Source organism: Athene cunicularia (assembly GCF_003259725.1).
Source record: "Athene cunicularia isolate RWA chromosome 3 unlocalized genomic scaffold, athCun1 chr3_part1, whole genome shotgun sequence".
NCBI classification, from domain to species: Eukaryota; Metazoa; Chordata; class Aves; order Strigiformes; family Strigidae; genus Athene; species Athene cunicularia.
The window spans coordinates 74936135-74963630 of record NW_020799097.1 but is presented as its reverse complement, the minus strand read 5'-3'; the positions used below and the strand labels follow the sequence as shown (position 1 = coordinate 74963630).

At 36.9% G+C, this 27496-nt stretch overlaps 1 protein-coding gene across 1 annotated transcript in view; it reads left to right on the top strand.

The window, feature by feature from the left end:
- Window positions 1-27496, top strand: part of PRKN (parkin RBR E3 ubiquitin protein ligase) — a 746949-nt gene that overhangs the window by 89660 nt on the left and 629793 nt on the right. The window lies entirely within an intron of this gene.

Below are 27496 nucleotides of genomic sequence, written 5' to 3'. Positions count from 1 at the left end.
TTCAAGGTGTTGTCCATCTCATCAAGACAGAGTCTGTGAAGTGTGGTCTTGGGAGCTTTTTACAAACTAGAACAGAGTTAATTTTTTCAAGACAATTTCTTTCTCTCATAGTTTTTGTTTTATATGAGAAATTGTCATATGATTGCAATGATATACTTTTTTTTTTTTTTTTTTTTTTTTTTTTTTTTTTTTTTTTTTTTTTTAGCAAGAAAAGTATAGGAAAAAATATAGTGCATTAAGTATAGTATTTCTAGCACAGAAAAGAGATGGTCAACAACAGAGGTACTGAAATGCTCAAATAACTTTGCCCATATAGGAAAGTGCAGGTTCAAAACCACTAGAAACACAAAGAATATATGGAACTATGCTTCAAATCTGGCCATTTAACATCTGTTTGACTTAGTCCAATCCTGGAGCATAGATCAATAGATACAGTTACATATCCATTCATTTGAAAACTTTTAGGTCGTATTCAGGCTTTTATAAAAACATGAAAGAATTTCTCTCTTTAAGTTAATTTCATAAGCATTTTTTAAGGAACTTCAGAGGAAGATAAAGTATTGAGGAGAGAAGGGCAGAGGAGTGCAGTGGAAGAATTTAATTGTTCATAGAGGCAGATTGCTTCTTTCCAGTTAGAATTCTTATTTGTTTTCAGCAAACACCACCATTGGTTTAGCAATGATTAATTTATATTTATTTAACACACTTCATCTAAATAAATCCCAAAAGAAATTAATAAGTTTACTGAGAGATTGAACTAATTGTAGATAGTTTTTTAAAAAAAAGTGTCTAAGCCAGCACTGAATTTTAGTTACCCGTAAGGTGAGCAATGAAACCAAACAAATAAAGTAGTTTAGGTGAATACGATGTAAACATATCCGTCTTAGAAAAATGTGTCAGAGAACATCTGTATTTCCTAATCCTGTTGGTTTGGTGTGTTTCACGTCAATGCTGTAGAAGACTCATAGTCCGATTTGGTGAAAAGGTCACGTCTGTTTTGTACGCTGGGGTTGAATACCTGTGGAATTAGCACTGGTCCATGGTCTCCAGAGAGCAGCTGTGCACTGGCTGATTGTGGGACAGTAACACTGAGGCTAAACAAGGGCTACACCCTCAAGAGTACCTGTGCAGGTTCATTGATGAGCATGTAACAAACTTTCATCAGATAAGTTATCTCATTTTGTAACATTCTCACTGCATTTTGTGGTTTGGTTTGGTTTTGTGTTTGTTTCATTTTGTTTCATTGTTTTTGGTTTTGTTTTTTTTTTTTTGTGGTTTTCGTTTTTTTTGTTTTTTAAACAGAAATGATGGTCCAGTGAGTGAAGCTATGAACTGGGACCCAGAAGTTCTGAGTTCAGATAGGCTTCCTGAAGGACCATTTATAACTCATGGAATTTGCCCTATGCTTCCATTTTTTCTCTGCTACATGGAGTTGGCATTTATACTATGAGAAAATCATTGTGGTTTCATGGGAATAAAGACTGCTCATAGCTAAGGGCTATACTTAAAAAGTAGACTATGCTGGAATGAAATAAAGAGGAATATTATTAGGAGAAATATAGCCCTGCACATCTAATTTGTTGTTGGAATAGCATCTAGTACCTCCCATCTAATAGTAAAATGCATACATTAACATTGGAGGTCTTTTCATGGGAATGTCTGCAGAAAGGTCAGTGTCACCAACTTATTTTATTAATATGCTCATAATTGTAACTTACTAGAGGATTATCTTTCTACTGAACCATATGCTTTGTAAGTGTGTTATACCTTATATCGAATAGTAAGAGAGTAGCATCAAATAAATTTTGACATTTTAATTATTAAAGTTAGTTTTTATGCTGGGGACAATAGCTCTCTAAATAGACTGAACATAGAGACTGATAATATATGCAGCAAATCCAAGCTCACACTGGTTAGCACGTGCATACGTTGCATTCAGTGAGGTGCCATAAAACCAAACGTTGTGTTTTATACATTGGGGCATTAAGATGATTAAGACCCTGTTGCAGTTTTCATAAAGATAATTGCTATAATGTGCTACATAATCTGAAGATGCTTTGTATAAATAATTTCTAACGTTTTTTCAAATATCGTTTTCCTGTATGGAGGATGTATGAGATGTATCTGTGGCCAGCCTTAATGGGTTAATGGGCATGAATAAGACAAGGAAATAGTATGCAGTATTTCAGAAAATGCTTACGAAGTGTAGGATTGATCTAAACCCAGTTTTTCAAATTGAAATAATTGAGTCACTTTGACAGAGTCATTTGTCCTGCCAGTTTATCTCCATTGACTACAGATGTAGCCTGGGTGATGGTTACGTAGCCTGTTGTGTCTGTAATAGTTTAAATGCATCAAATACTCTCGTGGATAAATGATTAAAGTTTTATGTGGCTAAAATTAATCAACTACTTAGGACCTCATCAGCTGTCACTTTTGCCAATAACCTTTCTACTGCTAATACAATTTGTTGTAATGTATACCTACCCCTTTTGGGTGGTCCATAGTCATCAAAATAGAATCATCATTGTCAGCTTCCATGTAACTGGGAAGACTGTGTTTCTTATTTCAGACCTGAGGAAGAGGTTCTGTGTCTTCAAGTCTGTTTCTTCTTTATTTGTTTGTAGCAGCCTATAGGCATCCTGTCTCCTTAGAACTGTGTCACGACCACATCTTTAGACTCAGTACAGCAGCTGTTACACAAGGCCAACCTCTTCATCTGGGTTCTTTCTGTAGCTAGGGGAACAGATGCTCTGCAGGTGCTAAAACTCTCTGTTCTGAGAGGGAATCTAGAGAACCAGTTTAGATTAGATGTTTTACTTTCATACAGGTAAAGTGATAAAAATCCATTAACAAAAGGCTATACGTTTTAGTACTAACTTCATTTCTACACCATTCAAGGATAGGTATTTTCAAGACGATATGAGCATTATGTTGATTTTTAGAGAGATCAGAAAAAGTCTGTGAAATTAGAAGCTCATCTCAGTTTAAACTGTGGTGTCACTCCACTAATTCAAACTGATAAAATATGCAGTGTTTACCTACAAGAGTCATCTTATATTAAAAAAAATAATCAGCTACAGCCTGTATGTACACACTAGTCATCTGAAAATCCATATTATTTGTCTGGTCAGATGTTAGTTACACTTTTTTTTTTTTTTTTTTAAATTGTATGCATTATTTATAAGAAAAAAATTAAGAGCTTGGCTATTGGGTAAATTTATATTGTCACATGCAAGATAATTTGTAAAACCTACTTTACTGGATAGATCTGCTAGACTGCTTCACCAAATAAATAGAAATCTTGGCACAGTCAACAATTTTGCAAATACATGTTATTTACATAATCCTTTTCACAGAAGTATGCACAATATTTTCGAGATCTGTTTGTGAATAGTTTAATTAGAATGGCAATTTATCTTCTAATGGACCCTAAAAGTGATTATGGTCTCCTCAGTTGTTCTGTTTACAGATTATGGTTTAAGAGATTTTTGAGAGTATCTCTTTTCTCAGTGTAGGTGTAGTGCTAAAAGTCCACCCATGTTGTTTTCTAGGGTGCTAAATCATGTTTCCTTTACATTAGTTTCAATATCAAAGAACTTCTGATTTACATATGTTGTGAAAATGTTTGAAAGCAGTACTCCCCCATTCTCCTTATTTTTCTTTTAAGTTATTTGTGTGACAAATGTATATGTTAAATCTCAGACTGCTGGAAAAGTTTCATCTTGAGCTATACCTCCCAAAATGCAGATTTATATATTTGAACTGCTGATCAGTGAAGCTATGATATTTGTGACTAAAGTCAGATTCTTTGATATAATAATTTTGATGAAGCTCAACAGTATGTAAACTTTCGGGGTTTTACTTCTTTAGCAGTCTTTGTTCTGTCTTGCACTATATTGATGAAAGTCTGCATTAAATGACTGGAAAATGCAATTACTGTATTTATTTAATGTAATGAATATACAAAATATTTTTTTAAGATTGGCTGCGTTTTAAATTTCCATTAAAGAAAAGGACAAAACAGGAAGGTGGTATTAGTCTGTGCCCCTATGTTTGGATCTGGTTTGAAAAAGGGTAACTTGCTTTCAAGGTTCTGGTTTTGCCTTGCTTTTACCATGACAGCTGAGTGTGCTCCCTAGTAGGAGTCAGTAGGCAGTGAGGAGCGAGGCCTGAACAAGTTGTCTTCACATTCATGCAGATTGCCTAAGGAAAAAAATCGCAGTGATTGTTGTCACCCTGTTGTTATCTAAGAGAATGATCCTCTGACAGACAATTGCTGCCCCAAGTTTTCTGTTAACATGAAGATTGATACAGCCCTTAGGCATGATTTTGAGGTCTCAGTGGATCCCCTGAAGCTGTTTCTTTTCCCTTGTACATACTTGCTTTGCTTCTTTCATTCTTGGCATTAGTGAACATGTTTCAAAACATAGGAATTAAAATTGTAGACAAAGGATGTTGCTAGGTACTGTATTTCTTCAAACTGACCTTACTCAGAGGCCAGTGTGTGGATATATTTTCAGAGAAAGATTACAGAAAATAAGTATTAGGGATAGCCTTCAAGCAAGATCTGATATTGAAATAGTTATCTACCATCACTGTGGGTTATTATCAGAGGGACAACATGTATTTTTGTTGGGGAAGATCCTAGAACAAGATTTTTTTAGTAGGTGGTTGGTTGGTTTTTATGTGATAAAGCTTCAGTACCACCTCCCAAGGATATACATTTGTCCTTAGATAATCAGAACGTTGGGAATTATTTGGTACAGCAGCTGAAGAAAACATCTGCAATCCTTTCTGACAACCTAACTTATTTAGTATTTTAAAAGTGCATTTGATATTTCTGATTATAATCATCTTCAGAAATTTCTAGCACAAAACAAATATATTCTTGAAGAATTCTGTAGGAGCTTATTATTAATTTTATTCAGTTACTCCACAGCATTGGTTTTAAGGTTTTGCAAAAGAAGCTGGATTTTAGTGCCAGAGGCCAGCATATAATGAGATGACTTATTCCACAACTAGAAGGGGATATCAGAAAAATTAATTTTGGGGATGTCAAATGCAGTATATATGCAGATTAAAAAAAAAGAAGATAGCATGTCATTTCCCCTGTGGGTTGGTTTTTTGTTGTTTTTTTTTTTTTTTGTATTGATGTGATTTATTTCTGCAAACAATGGTTGCTTGGAAAAAACACAGTTACTCCCTGAGTCATGACAATGATTGAGAGTTGGTTGAGCATCCACCTGCTCGAGTAGGCCTGTTTTGTCACCAAATGCATGCTTCTGTAATCTACAAACCAAATGTAAGACAGTAAAATTTATTCAAGCAAGAAATACAAATTTACCTCTCTCTGATCAGGATTCCCAACAATTCATCATTTTAATGTATGCTTTGTTTCAGCATAAAAACCTACTTACAGGGCTTTAACTTACTCTGATATGACATGTTGAACAAAGTAACACAACTTAGAGAACAAGTCTTGTTGCAGTTAGCACCAGAGTTAACCTGATGAATTCTAATACTGAAAATAATTTACTGAAAATGACCTATTCAGTGAGGAGATGGGGAGAGTGAAATCCCCCTCAGAACCAAACGAGGTCACAGTGTCACATTTCAATATTAGCCTTGTTTTCACTTGCATTCTTTATAGTCTATAAACTTCTGAATTTGTTATTTAGTATGTTTAATATATTGATTAGTAAAGGTTTTGTTACTTCACAGTGCTGGAAGAGCACAGTAAGGCTAGAAATTAGCACCTCTTGTATTTTATTTGCTGTATTAAAAATAATCCTTTAGACACTATTTGTATTGTTTATCTTTACCTGCTGGAAGGAAGTCTTCTGGATCTTCAAAGTTGATTCAGTATGAGCAAATAAATTGTTATTTGATGTCGAGCATAGGAGACTATTTGTTCCTGTTGGAGCTCCATGCTCTCTATCTTCTTTTAGATATTACAGGACAAATTACGCTTTGCAGAGTACAACAATTCTAATATACTGTTGAATCGCAACATGAAGGCGATTCTCATTACCAGTCTGTATACTGTGCTCACTGTCATGACACTGGGTGTCCCCAGTGGCCAGGAAGGAATATGTGGAGTGAGAAGTCAGCTCAAGCCCGTTGCTACATCGAAAGCTCTTTTTGTTCATTGTTCTATTATTTTATACTCTGTGTTTGGTGGAGGTACATATATACACCCCTGTGCTGGTCGTGCACAGGCAGGAAGACATATGCTCCCTGATTAACTCAGGGATGGACAGTTACACAGCTGGTTGGTTCACTCAGTTGACATAACCAGATGATCCACCTAAACTGATGGCAGCTGGCTAAAACAGCCATTTATCTAGACCAAAGCCATCCTCTGGGCCACTTTGTATGGCACTAAGGTCAGGGCTCTTTGCAGCAGGTGTCACCAGCCTCTTCCTACATCCTTCCATGAGCCTCAGGAGAACATAGTCCTTGGCCATCTCTCCTCAGCCTTATTCCATTGCAGGGGTTCACTGACTGATCACGTTTCCTCAAAATGATGGACAATTATAATTTAATATCTGTCTATCACCTTAAGAAAGTCTTAGTAGCACCTTTAAAGAAATCCTTCCCTTCTACAGGTAAGTCAAGCTGTGTCCCTAATGCAGCTGATGGTTCTCTGCACACATGAACACAACAGGGTGTCTCATATAGTGAATTGCAGTGATAGTTCACGATATTAAAAACTCTTCAGTCACTCTGGTCCTAATTGTCAAGATGACAGCAATCACTGTGGATGCCAATGTTGAGTGTAACACATCAGATTAAAAAGAGATGGTGGGGTTTTTTTGAGTAAATATTATATGCAAAGAAATAAATAGATAAATAACATCATCATAATTGAATAAAAAGCTATGCAGCTGTCATTCAGAAGCTGTTTCTGAATTCAGGTCAGTCTGACAAATTGTTTTGTCAGAAGGTTTTCCTGCAAGATTCACAAAATCAGCAAGGAGGTTCCTGTCTTCTTTGGATCTAAAAACAGGTAAAAAACTTACTCAAGATACAGAAGAATCAAGTGGAGATTTCCACTTGTTTGATTTTATTATTTGATTGGTCCCTATTTGGACTAACAAATCCTGTGTGAAGTACTATAGGTTACTTTAAGTTTGCATCCTAGTTTCATCACAGTTTGGGTTGACAGTATGGACAAAAAAATAGCATGTTTGGACATTTTTTCTTGTAACATACTTGCATACTTATTGAAGCAGAACCTGGAAAAGGTTTTCTGTATCCCAAGTTAATATTATAAATATCCAGGCAACAGTTATACGTGAGCAGTTTAAATTTTGGTTGAATGAATGGCAAAATTCAAGACTATCCTTTCTGGAAAACCCAACAGAAAGATGAATAGAGCTTCTTAACAGTCCTAAAATCTCTGTTTTCTCACATCTTTGAGTTACATCCTACCTAAGCACTGACAAGCAGGCTCCTTCTGCCATTTTTAAAATCAGTACCTAAATCTATCATTTTACTATCGTTGCTTTGCTTTTATAAACAGCAGCAGAAGAGAAGCAAAGTACTTCCAAGTGCGACAAAATTGTGGTCATATGTAGTCCCCTTAGTCTAGATCATTTCTGGGTTTCAAAGTTAAGGCTTTGCGGTTTGTTTTTTATGTAATGCAATAATGTATGTCTGTATCATACCTGTTCAGAAAATGTATTTTTCATCCAAAAAAGTAAAAAAATTAATCACAATTAACAGGCTGGAAGGAACGCATCCTAGATTAGGAAGCAAAGCCAGTGTTTTGAATTCTTATATTAAAATTGAAAGGTAAATTTAATTTGAAAGAATAAAACATCATTCTCAGAAAAATTCAGAATGCTGCATACTAGCTTTCTTGAAATTGAATATCAAGTCTTAATGTATGGGAGTTTGCTAAAATATTTTCATGGGAAAATTAATAGTTCATAGTATGTTTTCAAAAGTCTGTATATTAAATAGGATTCTATTACTTGGATTGAGTATTTACTATATCTGATGTTTGTTACAATGACAGTATCAGTAATGTGCTGTAAGGTTTTATATTCAGACTATTTTTTAACAAGTACCTATTAGTATGTACTTTAAAGAAATAGATGTCTTTATCAAAGCCACAGTATAATAAAATCAGTTTTAATATGCTGACATTTTCATGAGTACATATGAACATGTAATTGGTCATAGACTTGGGGAAAAATAAATGCTAGAAAATTATATAAAAAGTACTGAGAAATTATATTTTTAAATAAATGAATGACTTAACAGTCCTTTTTGAAAAAAAAAAAAAAGTCATGATTTCAGGTTTATAATTATTTTTAATGTGAGAAAAATATTTATATACTAAATTCTAAAATACTGAAAATTCTGTACTCTCAACCAGATGGAGATAATACACCTATAGTATTTTATACTTTTTAAACCTATTTTAGGGGTATAATATTAGTGGATCACACTTTTATACTGAACACAAAAATATTCCTTTCTATTAATTAATCTGTATTCATTCTTTATCTGACTTCAAATGAAAACACTCTAGTCTTCTACTATAATATATATCTAAAATGCATTTTTCTTACTTGTACAAAAATAATTTACAGTTTTGGACCTCTAGAGTGAAATCTTGGCTCTGCTGTGGAGAGCATGGATTTGCTGCTGCAGTGGGACCGGGGTATCTTCCCATGTGCCTTATTTATTCAGCACAATAGTCCAGGTGCAGCTGACCTGGGGCATTTGAGCCAGATGCAGCTCAGAAGGCAAAGGAACATTTGTAGTAAGGCTCTGGCACATGACAGGTTGGAGACGTGTGGTTTCATGGGAGCTCCTGGATAATCCCTTGCTGTGAAGAATGAGCAGATAAGAACTAGAGAGGCTGGCCATAAGCATGTAGGCATCCATTTATACATCCTACTCCATCATGTCCTTCAGTGGAGAGGTGGGGATCCCTGGAAAGCCCCTCTAATGTCCTGTCTGTCTAGAGCACACCTAGAGCAGCTTCTGTGTCTGTCTCTCCAGCACATGAGGAATAATCTTGTGGCTCTTGATCCTCTAGTATGTTTGGAGTGTGGTTCATTGGGTCAGGATTGTTGATACTATATCAGTTGTATTGCTTTTGGCTCCAATTTTAAAATAATGCTTTCGCACATAATTTTTCTCTGATGCACTGGTTCTTAAACTGTACAGTTAAATAGAAATTAATGTAATAGAAATGTCAAAATGATCAAACCAGTTTTCTCTTTATATTACTTAATGACACAGAAACATTTAGTACTGGTGATTTAGTGCACTGCATACATGGCCAGACTAATCTGTTTCCTCTCCACATCACCCAAAAATCTTCAGAAAAGATTAGCGTTTGGATTTTAGCATTGTGTGTTCTATCTTGCTCTGCACATGTGCTTGTGTTCCTCACAACAGTGAAGAATGGTACAATACTCCTTTAACAATTAGACCTAGATTTGATGCAGTCAGACTGAGTGGTGCCAAAACTGAGTGCCCAGGTCGGCTTCAGGTACCTTCAATGTAGAATAAGGAAGCCAATCCACCTGCGTGATGAGCTTTGTAGATGAATTATGGATGGAAACGTTTCTAAATCCAGAAAATAAGATTCATTTTAGCTGTTAATACAGACTCTTGAAATCTTCCCGTTAGTTATTAGTGTATACGTACATGTGCAGTGTGTATATCTCTATATAGTGCATGTATATATAAAAGTTGTGTGTGCATATAGGTAGTATATATATGATGAGTGACTCCTAAATGATCTACCACATGGTCTTACCACAGTATTTCAGCATTTCTAACGTGTTTCACGTAAGATCATGCAATTTCAGGAGGGCTATTCAAGCGATACTGATGTTACCAGAGAGCAGAAATCATAACACAGTCAGCTCTGCTCTTGGGCCCGGCCTGTTTCCTGCCTGTCTCGAAGCGTGCACTGGCACAGGTAGTGAATGGGAGCCCAAAGTGAGTGTGTGGTCTTTAAAGACATAGCAACTGTGTTTTTCAAAAGAAGTTGCTTAGTGTTGGTTTTCATTTTTAATGCAGTCTTATGAGTCTTTTCTTGTTATGACCATCACAAAATCAATGCAATAACAGTATTCAATCTCAGTTTGCATCAATGCAAATATATTGAAGGAAGGTTTCACAAATGCTGTTACAGTTATATAAAGCTGTTTTCCATTTTTGTATGTGTTATTCTGTCTGCATTTTTTGAATTTGAATATTTTTTAGATCTAGGTTTTCTTCAGTGTTTTGGTGCAGTTACTATTTCATTACAGATCTTTAATTTTTACTTTACTCTTCCAGGTAAAACTAATGAAAGGTACACTATCCTGTTACCTGAAATAAAGACTCGAAATCAGATATTAGTTTAGAGAAGAGATATTGCTTTATTCTACGCAGGGTGCTAGGTGGAAAGCATCCACAAATCAAGCACACCACACCAAAGAAAGTCAAAGTATTTATACACTCTGAACTACATGATTACCTATTTTCTACAATGATTATTGGTTAGTTGCTTATCACTTCTATCACTTATTGGTTAGTAACATACAGTGGGTTTGTTAACTTTCTCTGCAAGCTCAAAGGGTAAGGAGCTGTATTTGGGCAGTGATCTTAAGCTTATTGATGTAAAACAATTTAAACAAGCTTCCATGTCCCAGGATGTTTCTGTTCTTCAAGGACTATAGTTCCCAATTAGAAGTTCCTTAGAAATTATTGCTGATGGTTTGAAGAACAGACTGACTTATCTGGTGTGTCCAATCTGTCATTGTATTTGATGAGAAACACTTGTATGGATAACAGTATGTACTAAGTGGCCTTGTGTGGGATGAGAAGCATTTGTGGGGCCTGCAATGTGCAATGAGAAACAGTTTTGTGGCCTATGGCTCCTGGCAAACAATACATTCTTTCCCATGGGTAGTAAGCACATAGAGTTTAAGCAACTCTGAAGAAGGCCTCTTTTTCAGGGTAACAATCCCAGCAATATTAGAAGAATCCAAGTTGGACATGCCAACTTGGGCCTACATTCTCAATGCATCGACAGGGAGCAATAAAGAGGAATGTTCTTTTCTACTGGAGTATTATATACTTTTTTTTTTTTTTTTTTTTTTTTTTTTCCCTCTTTAAAAGGTATTGAATCACAGAATTCTACACTCATAGTTCATTCAAGTGGCACTGTGCTATGAAAAGGCAGAGCATATTGAAGAAAAGTGCTAAATAATTTTAACTTTTACAATGTTACTACTTCGTAAAATACCATGTGTTTAAAACTATTTGTATCAGTGTCTTTTTGTCCGTGACTTCATTTAGGATTCCTGCAAGTTTTGAGACTTTAGTTTTCTGTTGAGTGCTTTCGCCTATTATACAGGCTTATTTTGAAGAATTACATCTTTATGCTTTTTATACAATTGAATGACTTTGTGAAATTTCTTTATGAAATGGATATCTGCATATTGTGAATTTAGAACTGAGTATTGCCCGTGGAACTTTTGTTTGACAAATAATATCAATATTTAACTTTTTAAAATATATGACTCTTGTCAGGACATGGAAATATTTTGGCAAGTACACACTGAAAGATGGACTCGGTTTTGGATGTTTTCCTCTCTTGTGATTGTAATCTTTTACCTGCACTATTCTTTATTTTCCTTGTACTTTTTTTCTGAAAAAAAATTTACACTATTTACACCCTTAGTGTCAGTCAGAGGATCTATGCAAGCTTCTATTTTCTTCTGATTCCTAAAAGGCACAGCCTGGAGCAAGGTCATTTTCCGTGCAACTTCATGAGTTACCTATATTACACAAGAAAAATGGAGACCACTCAGTTTTATTCCCCAAATCATGGCACTGACTGTAGGTCCTCCCTAATCCTGGAGAAGCCTTTTCTTCCTCCTCTGATCCTTTTTCCATCTTTCCTCTCTTGGTTTCATTATTCCCTTTGCCTCCCTTTTGCATTGCTCTGTCTTGCACTGAAATTTATTTCCTATATTTTTCAAGTAATCTTTTATGAGTCACTCAGCATAGTGATCTGGTGAGTGTTGTCTGGACACAGGTCACAGGCCTCTGAGGTCTCCTGGGTCCTCCTGGTGTTTCAAGGAAAATATTATCACTTTGTTAAATCATGGTGTTTGGTGCTCCCTTCTGTTTTACAAGGCATCCATTTCTACATCACCTGGCTATTTTTGCAATGAAAGGGCTTAACAGTATTTCATGGACAGGCCAGAGCACCACTACTGAAGATCTAGGGTAGCCATGGTCCACCCATTCCCTAGAATTAGCTTGCATCCCAGGCTCCTACAACTTGTGAAAGCCAGAAACTTTTAGGATTTTAGAAATTCTTCCTACCTCTTACTATGCCAGTGAAGCTTAGCAGTGAAAAGTGCATAAAAATGCTGGCTTCAGAAAAGATGGATTCTGGAGAAGGTAACATTCCCTTTTTAACCTGATTTAATACACTTCTTGATTTCTCTGCTTGTTGTACAAAGCAATATCCTTATAGAAGTTGTTTATCATGGCAGTGAAATGGTTTTGCTAACATAATATAACTGTTAATTACTGTTGCTGTTTCAGTTGCATTAATCATGAAAAAAAATCTTGCATGGGATGCATTATTAAACTAAAAAATGGTATCTTTTGGCAAATTTAAAGAAACACCCCTATTAAAGGGACCTATGTTAATTCTCTGGAAATCATGAGACATGATAGGTCTTCTGTCTTCTCTTTCAAAAAAGAAAATAAGGATTTCATCTATCTGATGATAAATGTTTGCAGTTTTGCAATTACCACCATATGTGGTATCACAAATAAATAATGGCTCAGAGTCTTTTGTACATATTTTTATTACTGATGTAACTTCCTTTCTCCATAATGAGAATTATTTCATTTGAGAATTGCTGACTATTCAGTTGTGATCCAGCTTTACCATTTATGATTAATTCTTTGGAGGAAAGAGACCTTTTTTTTTTTTTTTTTAGCATAATAATTTATAAGAAAAAATACAGCCATATTTTACTTCTCTTTTCTAAAATGAGGATTCCAAGCATGTTTTCATGTTTGTACCTAATGCTTGATGTACCCAGTTTAAAACAGCAATTTTTGTTCAGAATTTATTCTTTTTGAATTGATTTAATTTTACTGCTAAGTTCCTTGAAAAACATTTCTAAATATCAAACCAAATGACTTATTTCTGCAATTTTTTTTGTCCCTTTATTATGCCACAGTATTTAATTTTTCATTTCATTCACTATTCAGAGCTCACACATGCCATTACCAAGGTGTGGCTTTAGTTGGATGATTGGCTGAAAACATGGCTTTATTTAAACAAACCTTGTTCTGATTTTATACTTGTTTCACATTTATCACTTGACTAAGCTGTCACAGTTAATTTTATCTATAAGTAATTGGATTCATGTGTTGTTAAAAACTATGTTACTAAGATGGACATATTGACATTATAACTATATATGTCATAATAATTTCATCCCTAGACATTGTAAAAATATAAAATGTCTTACTGAGCTCAGTGAGGTTGTTAGCATACAGAATTATTCATATTCGTAACTTCATATACTGATAGAGTATATGTATGGAGCATATGCTACAAAAAAATGTTCCTATTTACAGGTATAAAGCCGCCAATGTCCAGATTACTCTAAACAGGGTGAGAGGGAAAATTGTGATCAGGAGAACTTAGCAGATTTCCACTGTTTCTGAAAATACCATACAGTTTGTAATGTCGGTATACTGCAAAGGAACACTATGTGTTAAAATCGTTCCATTTTACTTCTAAAAACCTTATATATACTATACTCAGACTCAGTATTTCTAATCTCCTGGTGTCTTGCTTCCACCATCTGCTTTTATGAAACTATTTTTACCTTAAAAAGTATCAGTAGCTGCCATGGAGTGGCCCTTTGATGTTCAGTCAATCACAGACAAGAATAAAATTGCATAATAGACCATAATTTCCTGTCTGATCATAGGCTCAGCTTTGTGTGCTGGGCGATTTCCTTCGAACTAATTGACAAATGCACTGGCACAGGGAGTGATTGGCTGCAGCTGTGTGCCTGTTGTTTCAGAAAGACAGAAAGAAAGGAAATCTTGAGAAATATTGAGGTCTTTGTGAAATTGAGATGGATTTTATTCTGGGAATATTTGTAGTTAGAATTAAGAATTTGGGGGTTTTTTTCAGGAGGGAAAAAAAAAAAAAAAAAAGAGTCCTGTTCTTTCAGGCCTCAAAATAGGTTTTAAAAATTAGTAAATCCCATAGAAAACTATGTTGCTCTCTAGCATCTTTCCTCTTGACAACAGGAACAATAGAAACAGAGCACACTTCCCAAAATAATATCAATACTGGCCTACCACGTTTTCTTCAGAGAGCTGAAAGACTTGGTCAGCACAGTCACCATTTAAAACCAACGTTAAGATAGATTCAGCTATTTCAAACTGTATTGCACCTCTTGTGCCTCACAGAAATGGTGGGGCATTTCTGTCTTCCACCCATGGATTTATGGTGTGCAAAACAGGATTTTTGCAAGAGAATTTGTGGAACTGGGCTACACAGATACATCTTGATAGCAGTGTGACCCATTCCCAAAGGTTAGATGCAACTTATACTTGCTGCCCCTCTTGAAGACTCAGCTTTTCCAATGTAAGGCAGAAAATAGCCCATGTATAGAGCATTACATATTATAGAGAAAAACACAGATTTATTATTCTGCTTGTTCAGAAGTTTTAACTTCATACCTTGTTAATTAGAAGGAAAATTCTGAGTTTCTGGGTTTTGTGGAAAAAAGTATAAGTTTTGCTCTAAGAGAAATGAAAGGGATATTTTAACTTAAAAATTGTTTTAAATAAGCTTTCGCTTCAGCCAAAAGAAACTGATTCATCCTGTTATCATCAATTCAGCTGTTATTTCACATATTAATTTATGTGAATCTTGCTTTTGTCAAGGCAAATCTTTTCAATAATTTTCTTTATCTGACATTCATGAAATGATACATGCCCACAAAACCTTCAGCTTCAGTACCTTGCATATGCCAATGGAAACAGGCTCTTGCAGGGGAATTACGACCTGAAGTAGATATACAGTCATCTTATTCTGATATCTAAGATATTTTGTTCTATCATGCCAATAAGCTAAATCTTCATATTATGAGACCTCCTTTTTCATGGTGAAATTACTTTCATAGTCATCCTAGTCTTTAGTCAAAAATGCTATACTTAGCTTTCTAGTGAAATATACCTTGAAATTATAGGCCTGCAGGCCTTGAAATATCTGCCTTTGTATCAGCTATGGACCTAGATATAACAGAGAGAAACAAAAATCATTATTACATCAGCAACTTCCTCAAAGTTGCTGATGTAAGGGATAGTAAAGGTAAATCCATCAAAAACAGATTGGCAGTGAATTGGTAATAGCAAGAAACATAGACAGTAAATTTGTGGCACAGCATAGCTCCACATGGTCTATGATATTTGGCATGCATATCTATAATACATACGTGCTTTAGCTCTCCTTGGAGTTGATTAAAAAACCAAAACAAAACAGAAGCAAAGTTTCTTGTACAGTATCTGAGATGTTTCACAATTTTTATCCCACTGTATTCAGGTTATATGCTATATACATCACCATTTATCAGTCTGAGGCCTTCTACTTGTATTTTGGCATTTTGTTATAGTTAGGAGGTTTTAATTTTTCATATTTGAAATAGTAATTGAGTCATGTGCCCAGTAAGCATTTTTTTGTGGAGTCCCTACTTTCATGCTACCCAGCAAGTCCATGTCTACATTTGCTCAGTGAATAAGGATTTAACTCTGTGCTGAAATAACAACATTCTGACTTGAGGATTTTAACATATCTCTCTCTTGATATATATAATCTCTATATATTGATGCACACATCCACTTATATACACAATATAATTAAGGGGTGATTGTAAATGATTATTGTGTATATTTTAAATAGGTCTGATTAATTTCTGTGTGTTCAGAGAATTTACTGAACTCTGGTGTGACACTGGGATATTTGAAACTGTGTTTCCTTTTTGCAGCTAACCAGCAGTTTTATAATAGAAGTGATAGACTACTTTTGGCAATCAGTTTAGGCCAAGTGGTTTTGCCTGGCAAAGGTGGATGCTGGGTATTTTCTTGTGTCAGGGACTTAGCGGTATTTAATGTGGGAGTGTTTATTATTTGCATGTGAGACAGACAGCAAAAGCAGATATTAAAAAAAAAAAAAACAACCAACAAACAAAAAACCAACAAAGGGAGGAAGAGCTTTGAAAAACTTAAGAGGGTGAAATATCTTTGAAATATGGTAAATTTGCAAGTTTAGCTACAGGAACTTCTTTTAACTAATTCAGAAGAAAAGTTGGGTATACATTTCTATTACACAATTGGAAATTTCTTTGGCAACCCATCATTTTGTAGTTCTCTTGATTTAAGGGGTTTAATTTTACTGTCAGAGGAGCAAACAGCTAAGATAGTTTTACTAAAGATAGTGTAATTACTTAGGTTCTGTAACTACTCTTACATTACATCTTTAACAACTGTAATTTTGCCAGAAGAATTTAACTTGTACATGTCAAGGTAAATTCCAAGTTGCTACAGAAGTGCTGTACGTTTTGGAACAAAACACATTTTTCAAATGTTAAAAGGCAGGAACATTTATAAAATCTCTCAAAACTATCAACAGTATGCCTTTCTGAAAAGTTTGGAGTTGGCACAGCCTGCCTGTAGCTGGGGGTGTAAAATGCAGACAGGGCAGTTGATCCCTGTCAGGAGGCATTATGGCCCCCCCAGCCCTGCACGGATGGGAAGCTGAGGGCTGGGGAGCCAGAGGGCAAGTCCCACGCAGAGATGGATGCCCAGCTGGGCCGGAGAGTCTGGGTTTAACCAGATTTCTGTCGCTGAGGAGGAGGCGGCACTGCCAGGACAGGGTACCCCTTACAGAGCCCTGCCTGCTCACACCCACCTGGGCCAAATTGCATCTTGATTATGGACCAGGAGCCAGGCTCCACCCGTGGCTCTCTGCCTCATGCACATCCTCACACCCACGTGCGATTTTATAGACTCTTTTGAGACTCTCAGTATTGCCTTGGCTGAACAGATGTTACATTCCTGCAGGGAGCTCGGTGAACAGGACGGGCAAAGAGGGCATTGTGCATCAGAAAGGGTGTGGTGTGGCGGTTTGAGTGGCAGTTCGTGTAGGCAGGGCGAGTGGATAGAGCATAGTCCCTCTCCTGGATCTAGATCTTATCTGAGCTAGCTGTCATTTTATCGTTCTCCATGAGTAGACTGAACTATGGTCTCCACTTGGGTCAAAGCCACCACCAAAATGAACGTGGTGACCCAGACGGAGATGCCATGCAAACATGTAGAGGTCCAGGTCCCAGGCTGCAGGGAGTGCCTGAGCCTGTCAATCCTGCCAGTTGCGTTGTGATCAGCTGGATGACCTGCTCAGCCTGGTGGTGGAACTCAAAGAAGAGGTTGAAAGATTAAGAAGTATTAGGGAGTGTGAAAGGGAAATTGGTTGGTGGAGTAGCACTTTAGCACCCCGAAGCAAAAGGAGGAAATGTAGGCTTCAATAGAGGAGGGCGATCCCTCACCCTCTTGCTACCAAGGAGAAGGAGGAGACCTAAGAGATGGGGGAGGCTGGAAACAGGTTCCTCCTCAGGGAGGCAGGAAAATCCTCTCCCGACCTCCCTCATCATCCATGGTGTCCCGTCACAATAGGCATGGGGCCCTGGAACTTTTGAATGAAGTAGAGAAGGATGAAGAAAATTAGTCAAACAGGGAGGAAGATGAAGGTCCACCAAGGCCAGGTCACTCTAGACCAGGTATTAAAACCAATTCTAAAAAGACCCCAGAAGGGTCACTGTAGTGGGTGACTCCATTCTGAGGGGTGTCAAAGGCCCAATATGCAGACCAGACCCGCTTCATAGGGAAGTCTGCTGTGTCTCTGGGACCTGGGTAAGGGACCTCAGGGCAAAACTCCCCACTCTAGTGAGACCTAAGGACTACTGCCCTCTCTTGGTTTTTCAGGTAGGTAGCAACAATATTACCAGAAGTCCTAAATCAATGAATAGAGATTTCAAGGCCTTGGAGAAACTGGTTAAGGGGTCGGGGGCACAAATTGTGTTCTTCATGGAATTCCCATCCCTGGAAGTGTTGTGTTACATAGTGCTTAGGGATATGGTGTAGTTGGGAACTGTCAGTGTTAGGTTAATGGTTGGAGTAGATGATCTTCAAGGTCTTTCCAACTGAGATGATTCTGTGATTCTATTATTCTGTGATTTTCTCTTAGCTCCGCACTGCTTTTCCCAAGGGCGGCGATAGCAGGGTGGTGCTGCCTGGGCACAGTGGCAGCTGCGGCTGGGCCCTGGCAGGCAGGAGCACAGCCCCGCAGCAAGGTAAGCAAGGCTGACGAGGTACCGAGCAGGGATCCACCTCCATGCCAATGCGAGGTGGCACATCAGGTCATGTCCATGCAAGAAGCCCAGGCAGGAACAGCAATAGGCTGGTTTGGGCACGGGCCCTGGTGTGGTGTCGCTGGGGCATGGGGGTGACATGGGACCCTGAGCTGTGGGCAGAGTAGGGAGCCCCCAGGGAAGCCAGACTAGGATAGGCAGGGCTGGTGGTGCTTCTGGTGCCCTGGTAATGTCTCTTCAGGCCATTCTGCAGAGCAATCATGTTCCAAAGTCTGCTCTGCTATGGTGCCCACATTTCAAAAGAAAAGCGGAGCATCAGGAAGCAGGGTGAGGTTAGCATTTAAAGGTGAAGGACAGGGATATGATTATCCCAGAACACTGGAGCTTATTTTTCTGCTAGTAGAGAACTATTTATCAGTAAAACAGGTAAATTGGAAAGATGCTTCAGGAAAAGAGGCTGCAGCATGTATCCTTGAGTGCTCAGTGATGAAATATAATTTCATTTGCACATCGTGTGTTTGAAAACAAATCAGGACATGATTGTAATGATTCTGGAATGCCCACAAATGGGATGAGTAAAAGCAAAGAAACCCAGACATTCAAAACCTAACATTAGACTTGTAAACACCTATAAGACCTGTTATGTTTCTGTTCTTTGGAGCAGCTGGCTTCATTCTCTCCTTTCAAGCAATGCATGTTGCTCTATTGCATACAACCTTGTACTGGGATAACACTGTCCTGGGCTGTAAAAATATTCCCTTGAGATTTGGCTTGTTTTCATTTGTAGTAGCTCTTGTAGAAATTAAACGAAATGAAAATAAAGATTTCCATGTCAGTAGGTGGGTAGGTAGGTATGTTTTCTCTGGGATTTCTGGGTTTTTTATATGTGGAACTAATCTGTTTCTACATAGCCTTTCCAATGATATATATAACATTTAAATCCATATTATAATATGAATTGTATAAATATTTATACTCGTTTGACCTATACTGAACAACTAAGAAACATCATGAGGTTAGAAAGATCATTCCTTAATCAAGTGCAACAGCTGCCAGTTAGCATACATTTGTTTCAGTGGATCTGAAGCTGTCCATCAATGCTTCTAGTATTTAGCAGAATGTAGATACCGTAAGAAAAATGTGTTAAATTTCCCAGGGAACTGCAAATGAGCATAACTGTTAAAATAGTGGAATATCACTGTTGCAGTCTTCAACTTGCAGTGCCCTTTACAGCCTTAAAGCTACTGCAGTAGTCCTACTTGAGATTTTCTGACCCTCTTATGAATGTCATTGAACTCAAGGAGTCTCTGCAAAAATACTGGCCCATTCTTCCACAGGACATTTTATTTTTTAAATGTAATACTTCTTATTAATACAGAAAACTGTAGCATAGAGCTGGAAGTATGTAGAGTTTAAAGACTCTTATCCATATGCAAACACACTAAAGAACAGTGTGCGTCTATTTAAAATGAAACATGAATTTAGCTTGTGCTGATATATGCAGCCAGTAAATCACGACAAAAATAGCTAGGAAAATAGCATTTTTAAGAGACTTAAAGGAAATACCAACATAATTGTAGTGTTGGGTTAGCTAGCTATACATTCTTTAAAGAGAAGTTGGATATAGTAAAATTATTCACAGGAAATAATTCACTGGACAAATTTAGATTGTGTCTTGGATTAAGAGGCATACTTCCTAGAACAAAATTAGGTTACTGTGAGAACTGCTGAGTTTAAAATTTGCCTCACTGCAATTCAGGAAAGCAACTCCATGTGCATGCATAGTTCTGGAGGAAAAAAGAGTAGAGGCGAGCTCTTGTCTTTCTTATTTGCCTCTATTCTTGGTTTGGATTACTTGGTAGCAAGAAAGACTGAGGAGGAAACAGTGGTCCTGCCTCCTCGATAGATTTTGCTCCGTGTTGCATTCTGTTGGAGTATGTGTATGGAAATACAAACCCAGGACATCTACAAAGGAGCTGCCATAATAATTCAGAATAAGAGTCTGTTTTACCCCATGTATTATTGTCTCCAACAGTGACCGTAAGCAGAGAGAACCTTCTGAAGAAAGACAATAGGGCAGTCATATGCAATATTTCTCCCTGATGTTCTCACAGCTATCTTTAACTCAAATGACAGGAGCTTTAAAATGTATTTTCCTGAGAATGCAAGAAAAACCCCTTGTGACAGTATCTGTTACTTTTTACTGTCCTTGCCAAAGTTCCTCTTTGGCTCACCACATGACTGGAAAACATAGCCTTTCTAAGCTCAAAACCTACATATAAACTATTTCATACTAGTATATATCATCCCCTCCTTTTCAGTAGAGAGATTACTGAGCTGCCTATGCAGTAACTGCCAGTTTCTTTTCTCCCCTTGAGCTGAAGTTATACCTTCTGCATCTATCATTTCTCTGTCAGAGTTTTCCAGAAGGTCTGTTACTAGTAGCAGAAGCAAACACCTAATTTTTCTCTGTTTTGAGCTTAGCTCCTACAAGCTTAATGTGATGCCCCCTAAATCTTGCAGTGGAAGTGAGTGCCCAGTCCCTACTCATCCTTTCCGTGCTGCTCATGACTTTGTAGAAAATTGTCATCAGGTACAAATGTAGTGTTTGTCAGTACTACTGTATTGCTTTCCATAAACAGTTTGAATAAAAGTCAACCATGGTATTTAAAAAAGAAATAATTGGAAATCTTAAAATTTGAGTTAATAATCAAGGAACATTTTTTATTATATTATTTTAGTGTTAGCTAGAACTAAAGATGTTTCCATGAGAGAGTTTATTCCTTGCTAAGAAGAGAAATAACCTCACCAAGGATGGGGTTTTATAGACATTGTTTATGTTACATTACTACATTGCTCTCTATGTGTGACTACATCATAAAATAATTTGTTAGGTGAAGGTAATTTACGAATGATCAGAAGCAACCAAATTACTCTAGCTTAATGAGTTGCCACTTATTGCCTGTGCAGGCTCTTTTTCTGCTGTGGCTGTGAAGCTGACTTGCTTACATTAATGTGCATTAATTTTATTTCACAGATGCAATGATTAAGGAGGCCTAATACTGCCAGTTATCATGGCTCAGCAGTGAGTGGTAACTCATTAAGTCATGGTAAACTTCATGGCATATACCTGTCAGTCTAGACCTGGTGCAAAATATACAGCAGGGCCTTTGCCAGGAAAACATCATACCAATGCATCGATATCTGCAATGGCAGCTCGCTCATCTCTTGGTAGTGTTTAAGGTGCTGATTTTCAGCCATACAGACTGAAATGTGTGAAATCATTATCTCCAAGACACTATCTCACTCCTTGTGTAGACAGCAGAGGTTCTGTAGTTGGATTTCCTTCTTTATAGAAAGGAATTGTTGGCAGGATGTTCAGTGGAAGGGTATCGAGACTTGCTATTTCAACTTGGCTCCAAATTGTCAGAATTTGGCAACTTTTTCATGAAAAGACATCTGCTTGAGAGTTTTCTTGGAGAGAGCTGAGGATATTTTTGCTAACTGATGACAGGGCTACATGAATTCCTATGGGACTGGTTATTTTAATGCTGATGAAATTTTATTTTATCACGTACATATGTCAAGAAAAAAATCAGGCCAGACAGTTAGCCAGAGCTTTGTGACAGTGACAGCCTCCAAAGCGGGACTTCACATAGTGGAAGTAGGGTAGATACTAAAATGGACATGACTGAACTGTCCTGCTTTCCAGTGCTGCTGGGAGCAAAAAGTATTGGGAAGGTCTCCTATTCTAATGGAGAACCTAGATACACAGATCTGTGAAGAAAAAGACTGCAACCTGTTCCAAGCTGCTGGAGGTGCTGTGGAAAGACACTTCAAAGAACTTTGCACAAAGATGTTTAACCATTTAATGGGACTTTCAGTAAATGTGCTGACTGGTTGTTTAATAAAAGCCTGCCACAACGCTGAGCTATTCCTTCACAGACCTGATCTCAACTTGCAGAGTCTCCCCAAATTGTCTTTTTCTTTCCATTTTTTGTTCCTCTTTAATCTTTTGCTTTACGTCTTTCCCTTTTTTGCAGTTCCTTAGACATACTGAAAACCAGGAAATAGCAATAAAAAGTTGTCGAATAAAATTTACTGCCATCCCGTTATATGGTGTTCTGCTGCTAGTTTCTCACACTACATATATCCTACAGTTGCATTTCTACAGTTTAGGTTGTAGAAATTCCAGGCAGCAACTGTCATTCACTCGGGATTTATAAAATGCCTACAAATGTATCTTACGTTCATTAAATATAAAGATTTAGTATCTTATCATACGATTGAGGATGCAAGAGCCGCAAGTGTCTGAAAAATGCTTTTATTTTATTTATTGAAATCAGAAAGATACCTGGAATAGCTGCCTTCAGCCTGTACCTTGTGAGGTGATACACAGTTGTGCCATAACAGAGGGACCTAGAGAACATTTTCACAGTACTCTAGCAGGTGGTGAGGATTTTACATTATCTCGATTTCTACCTTCTCTTCCTTTATTTATCCTGTCTGTGCATTTTTCTGTTTTTAATCTGCACTAAACTGGTTAGTTTTACTGGATAAATTATTAATCACGGTTTCTGAGAAAAAATTAATACTAAAAAGGAAGGGATGATACTTTCTAGAATGAAGTAGTTTAAACGTAGGGTTTTGAGATAAGAAGAGCTGTGTTCTCAGGTCATGTGCTGAGCCAAAGAGGAACTGATCACTACAGACAGATACTGTCACAAGACTTTTTCTCCTAGTCTTAGGAAAATACATTTCAAAGGTCTTGTCATCTGACCTCAGTAGGGAGAGGGCTTTTAAAAATCAAAAAAGTTTCACATATTTCATGCCATCTTTAGGTTAAGATTTGGTTATATTCTTTTAGTCTGTAGGAAGAGTGGGGAATAAAAAGTAGTAGAAGCTGCTGTAATTATCATGGACACAATATAATTGCTCAGCAGTAAGATCTTAAACTATGTGCATTCTTTTGCCACAGATCATATAATGTAGGTTATGGCTTTTGTATGGTGTGCAAAGAAGCAGGATTGTGTGACTCACTACTTTAGGAAGAAAAGGAATTGGCTTTTTTATGTAGAAACTAAAAAGGAAATTTGTGTTTTGCATGTAGCAATGTAAAAACATCTACAACTTTTTTTTTTTTTTTTTCCATTCTTGGCACAGTTCATTTGTTTTGGTTCTATAAATTGGGTCTGTGCCTTCACAGTTTGTTCACAAGCAGGGCCTATGCTTCTCCAACATCCAATATTTATCTTCTCGATTCAGAACTGTTGGATCAATGACAATAGGGGTTAAAGCTTTGGCATTTTTTGTATGACTTGCCAAAGGTGAAATGCTTGCTGAGTCCTAGGGGCTGAGAAATGGCCTGTTGGGATCCTGGCAGGGTGCCTGTCCACAAGCTTTCTTCCAGCCCTCACCTGAAGTTCTGCATCCCCCCTACACAACTGCCCCATGTACTTGTGTCTGAGTTTAACCAGCTTGGATCTGCATTTGCTTAAATTTCCAATTAAGTTTGTACTAACATGCTGAATTGTAAACAGGCACAGCTGAGATGCAGGTACATGTTTCTTTCAGTATCCCAGTTGTATGTGTAGTAACCTCCAGCATAAGGGATGGGCAGATAGCCAGGAGCAGTACTGTCTTAAGGTTTCAGTTACAATCTTATTCACTTATATTCCCTTCACTAACAATTCTTGTATTACTTCATGGGGAAAAGTGATTAAATTCTGCTGCTGAATCCATTTTGGTAGTGAATGCAATGGCTGATCATACTGTTTGTGAAACAGGAAATCTTCAGGCTAGCAATGCTTTATTTGGGAACTGGTGCATTTACATATTGTGTTCATATGAATTAAATGTCTCATTGTCCATGAATTTGTTAATGCAAGTTTACATTTATTAATACAAGTCACATCAGAACTGATAGCTTCTTAATTTTATTATAGTCACTTGAATACAAATCAGCTAAAAGCCAACAATTTGAGTTCCTTGGGAACTTCTAATCAAAATAAATGCTAGGCTGCCTCTATCATGATACACCTCATGACCACAGCACCCACTTCTTTCTGGGATTTGTGTTGGTGCTTCATTCTGAGAGAGAGAATCCAGAGGAATCCAGTCAACAGGACTGGAAGAACAAAGAAGTATTTATTCCTTTGAAGTGCTGCAGAACGAAAATATTTTAACAGTTACATGGTACTTCTTGTTCAACAGAAAGAACATAAAAAGTCAATACATTGAATTTTTGATGTATTTGAGATGAAAACCCATGTCAAAATAGTGAAACTTCCCACATCTGGGAACCAAGATTTTAATTTCACTCAGTATTTACTTCCATGTATGCCTCCAGTCTGGTCCAGTTGGGGCATCAGGGAGAGGTGGAGGGGTGCATTTTTACTCCTCACTTCTGTTTCCCTAAATTGCTAGCCTCTGTCTGTGAAGAATTGTTACATTCTGCTTAGCCGGCTTTAACCTACTGCTGCATGCTAGACCATCATTTCTGTATGTACAGTGTCTTATGTCTTCTTCGCACCTGAATGTATTTCATGCACCCTGCAACTCTGCGTGTTCTGATTTTGTAATATCACTTCCTAGAGGGAAATGCATGGCTTGGCTCAGTACAAATGCACTTCCTGCCCTTACACCCAGAACTCAGACCCTTCTTTCTGCCATGCTCACAGAAGTGACGTGCCAAACATTAAGCCCGTGGTCTTTTAAGAAGACAATTTCCACCACTTGAGTTATGCTTGACTAAAAATTTTCTTTTGTGTAGATACATGCTTGAAAAAAATGTCTATTTTAATAGGAAACATGGGAAATTCCTCTGGAAATATGTAAAAGTTACTCAACTCCAACTATTCCCTTATGTGGCACTTGCCCATCCTTCCAAACAATAGATTAATACCATCAAACTCATTAAATGTAAAATTTAAATTATTGCATGAGAATGTACACCTTAGAGATCTGAAAGCTGTAGTGAAATATATATATACTTCTTTTTTATTCACTGTTTCAATTATACCACTTTCCTCCATTCAGTACTGTGCTTAAAATGTGTGGACTCAAAAGTGAGTTTTTAAAGGTATGTAGAGATTCAGATAGATACCAAGAGAGATTTACAAAAGCACCTAGGTGCCTCGATCCCTCTGGGAATCAGATCCTTGTGATACTATCTTTTGACAGGACAGTGAAGTCTAACAGTTTCCTTTTATCAGACGAGTTTTATTGTTTGTCACCTTTTACTGATGTGGGAGTAGGAGAGCTGATCCAAACGGAGCCTCATTTCTTCAGCTCAGTTTGGCTACTTCTTAATTTTAGTAACTTCATTTATTTGACTTGCAGTAGACCAACTTTAAATTCTAAGTCTTCTCAAAGTATGTATTCTTTAGAAGTGGTCTGGAGTGTCTGAATAACTTCACGTGTGATCTCTTGAATAATGTGTGCTGTGAAGAATATAATCTCAATAGTAATTATTTAATTATTGAGGTGAAATGAAAAAAGAAAATAGTAACTTTCTTTTTCCTAAGAAGACAGTTTGGAATACTATATTTATTAAATTCTGGTTTTATTCCACAGATTGAAGTTTTGTGTTTAATCTTTTTTATGCTCTGTACAAGTAAGAAAAGGTCTCTTCTTTTACATTAAAAAGAGTTGATGGACACTATAATACAATAAATGTGTTTAAGAGCAAAATATTTGTGGCTTAGAACTTTCCAGTAAGCAAAGTTTTGCATTCTAGCATTTTTCTGAGTTATCTCTTCAGACTTGTAAGAGAGTAGTTGTAATTGTCGCTGTAGAGAGCAAAAAGTTGCATTCATACACCCAGTTCCTATGTTTGCTTGTGGCTACAACTGTGAGACTGAAACTTCTGCTATGTTGGGAGGAGGAGACTGTACCTGTTGAAAATTAATAAAAATAAATTTATTTGAGAGAAGGGGTGGGGATTGTCAATGATGAACATGAATTATGCATACAACAAGTGTGTTGGATTTATAATGTCTTTAAAAATTAGTACCGCTTTAGAATGAATTTAAATGACACTTGTTTATGTTTCTTTTATCAAACACTTTCTTCTTACCAGCAAATTAGTTTTGCAGAGTTAATGCACTTGCTAACTTTTTCTTGTGTCCAATACCAAGAGCACTGGCTTTCATAAGACCAAAGAGATTATTTATTAGTTAGGAAGAAGTCTTTAGAGATGCACATGCATGCATTTTATGTATGTATGTGAGCATATCTATATAAATGTTTTAAAAAAAATATATGCACATAGTCAGACTGACTTAGATGTTGAAAATGTATATTCCACATTGATTTACCTATATATTTTGCTACTGGCCCAGATAATGTTATTTACAGTTGAACATTGCAAGTGTTCATGGAAAGATGGGAAATGTTCAGTTCCCATTAGCTGGAACTACTTTTTGTCATATAAATCCTCCTTTATTCTTCAAGCCACAATCAAAATTAAAATTCCGCTGATTTTTCTGAACGGTCTGAATATACAGCTTGCACAGCTTAGTTTTTTCCAGAACACCTTTAAATAGAAATCAAAACCAGTCATGAGATGTACTGCAGGAGTCTGTGTAACACACTGCAGGGCATACATACTGCACCCATGTTGTATTACATTTCATTGGTATATGCCTTCTCCTTTAAGCTTAGCCAGATCTGAATTGAAGATGTGAAACTGCAAATACTTACAACATTCATTTCTCAGCAAAACGGTGGCAACGTTCTCAGCCATATTCAAATGCTTTTAAACTATCTGACAACTTTGGAGGGGTCAGGTAGACTGTGTTTGAAAAAACAGAAAAATCCAATTTTCAGTTTTAAAATTAGTTATTTCTTTATATGAATTCTTTTGATCTGTCAGTCATCAAAAATGCAAAGGAATACCATCTTCAGCTAAAGTATTGCGATGGGAATGGGAAGTAAATCTTTAAGAAGACTGGTTGTTACAATCAATATTCAAGCAATTTACATGACAGGTACCCACTAACTGATAGAAATGATTTTTTTTTGTTTTATATTGGGTTTTGCTAATCCTGTTGCTT